At 42.6% G+C, this 4598-nt stretch overlaps 1 long non-coding RNA gene across 1 annotated transcript; it reads left to right on the forward strand.

Moving 5' to 3' along the window:
* The first annotated feature begins 334 nt into the window (after nucleotides 1-334).
* On the forward strand, nucleotides 335-2857 carry LOC149978349 (uncharacterized). Its single transcript, XR_016486367.1, has 2 exons — nucleotides 335-1967; nucleotides 2037-2857. It is a non-coding gene; the product is annotated as an uncharacterized LOC149978349 (long non-coding RNA).
* Nucleotides 2858-4598: the final 1741 nt, after the last annotated feature.

Genomic DNA, 4598 nt, shown 5'->3' on the forward strand with positions numbered 1-4598 from the left:
CACACAGCACACACACATTACACACACTAACACACAGATAAGACATACACCCACACATTGGGAGGAAGAGACAGCCTTGACTTGCAGAAACCAGCGCACACACCTAATCTCCTTTCTAGCCGAACATTGTGTGACTGAGGACAGCGCACACACCTAATCTCCTTTTTAGCTGAACATTGTGTGACAAAGAACAAGACTCAGAGGGATGACGGACGGCCCAACAGGGCCAATCCAAGAAGACTACACCTCAGCCTGAACCAACCCGAAGACCCGATCTTCTAGAATCAACCTACTTTCTGTTCTGTATATGAGACATGTGCACTCTGTTATCTGCGCTTCTTTTCTGCTGGTTCCTTAAGAACCGAATGAAATGGCCCGTATACGTTGTACCAGATATCTTTACTCATAATTAAACTGTCACTTGTCATACAATAGACCACCTTGTCTGAATCGATCCTTGACCGGCTCACCCTCCTACATATCCCATTATTAACAGAAACTTGGTAGCAGAGGGATGGTTTACTAACGACCCAGTCCAGAGTGGTTGATGTGGGTGTGAGGGGGCGAGTTGGTGAAAGGACGGTTCCCGGAGGACAGGTGAAAACCATTCGGGGGTGGACAACAATTCTGCTCAACTCGGGAAACTGATCTCTGGTCGACCACAAAATAAGGTAAGCAAAACCTGTTTTATCAAACTTTGCATATTGTCGAATAGTCATACCAAATTACGATCAGTAGTACCGAGTGTGGGTAAGAATTTTTGTGTAAATTTTACGTAAATAATGGACTTGAAATTGACAGTGAAGTAAACATATGTGGTAATTAGAATATCCCGATAGTCCGGCATGAGAACGGTCCGGTGGCAGACACCGGTAAGGGATGAGTAGTAGTTAGAATATTCCGATAGTCCGGCATGAGAACGGTCCGGTGGCAGACACCGGTAAGAGATATTTAGTAGTAGACCTAATATTAATAGAATATTCTGATAGTCCGGCTGTGAACGGTCTGGTGGCAGACACCAGTAAGGAATAAATAATATAGTCTAGGATAGATTTTCACCGATAGTCCGGCTAGTGACCGGTCCAGCTGTGTCTGGTAAGGTGGTCTATTATTGAGTATTGATGTGACCAGGATTATATTCTATGTATAAGTGATATTCGTTCGGGCGTCTGAAAAAGGGCGTGATCAGTTTTATCATTAACATCTGAGTATGATTCGATCATTCATCTGCAAAAGATAAATCCAATTAGTGTTTTAGATAGAACCAATAGCCGGTAGTGTCCGGTGAGGTTAAAATCCAATAGCTGGTAGTGTCCGGTGAGGTGTCTACAATAGATTAATGTATGATTAAGATATGTTGGACTGAAAAGTCCGCTTTGTGTTGTGGCCAGAATGAATGTGATAAATGTACTAATGTGTGATGTCATAGAATAAGATGTTCTAATTGAACAATTGTGTTTAAAACTATGTCCATGTAATAATATTTGTGTGTTGACTATAGACTAAATGTAAACGGCGTTTCACAAGTCCCTGATATTATTACCATTATTTAAAATTATTGTGAGCAAAGTATTTCCTAAATTCAAAAAAAAAAAAAAAATCTATTATCCAAATTGTTAAAACATAGTTTATGTTGATAATCATTTCCTGAATTGGTGGCTCGTGTTTAATCATTAAAACATTATTGTTTAAAATTCTGGATATATGACGGAGAGGCTCTGAGTTAAGACAGAGTACGAGTAATAGTGTCTCCTAAGAATACATCACTGGCACGAGCCAGTGACGGGCTAAGTATATCCAAAGAGTGTACAAAATATTTCTAAAAAAAAACACGTCAAATCAGCACCTAAGACAGGTGGAGGAGAGGTTTGGCATTACACACAAGTTTGGCTCTGTGTATAGGCCGCAATCGCAGGGCCTTGTGGAACGCTGTAATCAAAATCTGAAAGCTAAGATAGCTAAAGTGTGTGCAGGGACCAAATTGACCTGGGTGGAAGCCCTGCCCCTGGCACTGATGGCCATGAGGTCCTCACCAGGTGCAGGGACACATCTTTCACCCCATGAAATAATGACAGGTAGAGTAATGCCAGGGCCACCAAGAGAGGGAGGTCATATGCCCCCTCTTGATGTGCACCAAATAGGGATGTCTGACTATGTGAAGAAATTGACGGAATTGTCTGCAGCTCTCTCCAAACAGATACACCGTGTCGCAGAGAGGGAGCTGACTGACGTCCCGGAACAACCAAGGGTAAAAGTTGGGGACTGGGTAAGGATCAAGGTCCACAAGAGAAAGTGGGCTGATCCCAGGTGGACTGGACCGTACGAAGTGAAGGAGGTTACTTCACACTCAGTCCAGGTCAAAGGTAAATTAGGCGCACCTTGGCACCACCTGACACATTGTACACCAGCCCCAACCCCTGCCAGAACTCTGGCTGAAGTAAGAAGTGATTTACTCACATCCAATTCGAATTCAAATTCTGACATCCCTCCCGTCTGATCATGTGGAGGAGACTCCCATCCTCAGATGATAGGGACACTAGAGTAGCACCATGGGCTAGAAGGGCTAGGAGACCATGGGAAAGACTGGGTTGTTCTGGCCCATTGTTTGTCCTAATTATAGTCAATGTTGTTTTGACATTGGGAGTAATGATATGGGCAGCCCAGCGTATAATCACTGACCAGGAACAGACTACCCAGCTAAACATCACCAATGCTTCAATATTCTCGGATACGCATGTTCTGTCTAAACGTCAAGTTCAGAATAATGACTTTGAGTGTACTGCAGAATTGATTAGGTCAGCTACTCTGTGTATCCCGCCTAACGCTACTACCACTGTTATACTTACCTGGGGTGTTATTGGAAGCCCAGGTGGCGGTTATGGTACTCATGCAATCAGTTGGTCTAGATCAGTGTGGTACATGACAGAAGGGGGGTATAATAAATGGACGTGGAAGAATTTAGTGGCAGAGACTGGTCCTGACTGGTCTAGCTGGACAGTGCATCAGATGGCACTCCTGTGGCGGAGCAGGTTGACGTTAACTAAAGTTACAACTGGTTTGAAATTGGTAATCAAACACAGGGAAGGTGGTATGACTTATGACCTCCATTGTAACTTTCCTTTGTGGTCTGATCAGCCTCATTGGAAAGCCATTTGGATGGAGAATCTAGGGTAATTTGTAATACTGATATTAAGGTAATTTAATACAAAAATGCAGTGAAATTTACATTATAGTGTCAATATATTTTCTCTGATGAACGTGGTGTGAAAATTTAGCTAGGATAAGTTTTATTTATGGTAGACTCATGTTAAGTATTTGGGACATATTTTGAGCCAACAGGGCAGGGAAGAAATTTAGATATTTGTGTTTGGTTTTAACACCTGTATATAGGGGGTGCCATTTGAATATTTAATTTGTGGTCATGGGTAATACGGTTTGTTTTTATTTTTTATTTTTAAGGTAAATTAATTATAGTGGGGTTTAATTAACCTATATAAGGACTTTAGAAAGTGCCACCATAGACATGTTTTTCTAAAAAAAAAATCCATGAGTTTAGATAAAGCCAAACAGTGAGACATTTAGTTCAAATTTGGAAACATGAGAAAACGAGCTACAGACAGATAAGGGGAAAAGGCAGACAGAAGAGCCCTCCCCTGCACTGCAGAGACCTTGAAGGTTGGAGAGCAGAGAGGAGAAGTTTGAAAAGGGAGCCAGGACGAGCAAAGATAACAGAATGTGTAGATAACAGTTACTGAGTGGAGACAAAAGGGATAATTGGACATGTGGAAAATGAAAGGGGCGCTCCTACATGATAATGTCAGAACAGAAGGATAATATACTAATCTTACCTAAGTCATTATTTAGAGTAGGTAAGGTTGTTACCTGGGCAGAGCCAGGTATCAAAAGGGGGATGGGTAAATTGTGGTCTAGGATAGGATGGGGCCTATTGGATAAGAAACTAAAGATATAATCAGATAAAACATATGAGACACTGTTTGTTAACCAAGCCTGTATGTCCAGGATTTTATGCATTACAGGTGAACTACAGGTGAAGTCACTCAATCCAGTCCCAGAGGCTTGTTGGGGGGACCATACAAGGACTCCTGGTGACAGCTAGCTGAAAGAGCTACCCGGATTCATATCGCACGGGGAAGGGTAGGACACTGACACTGTCGAACAATAAACAGTGTTCGAGAGGAGAACTGGAATTAACAGGATTCCGGGGGCCATCTCTCGAATGAAGTAACCCTCCCTGTCCTGTCACCCCTGTTTTTGTTCATAGAAGTGAAGATGTGTCTGGCTCTTGCTAGTGATGTGTTCTCTGGGAGAGGGTGGGGCTTTACAGGAGTGTCAGTGTACCTGTGTAATGGGGGAGGGTGTCCATATGGGGATTACATGATAACCAACTTGGGACAATTCTAGGATTGGAGAAGAGGGTATTCTTATAGCATAGGGGATCCCACAAAGGTGGATAGGTTTTCCATCATATGGGGAAAACCTGGGAGCACTGTTGAACTTTGTAAAGGTGATGAAATCCTACTAACCATCAAAACTATTAAGCTCTCTGATGCAGGCACTTACACCCTCGGACTACAAAG

This window comes from Oncorhynchus mykiss, chromosome 14 (assembly GCF_057628025.1).
Source record: "Oncorhynchus mykiss isolate SJ-2025 chromosome 14, ASM5762802v1, whole genome shotgun sequence".
In the NCBI taxonomy this organism is placed as follows: domain Eukaryota; kingdom Metazoa; phylum Chordata; class Actinopteri; order Salmoniformes; family Salmonidae; genus Oncorhynchus; species Oncorhynchus mykiss.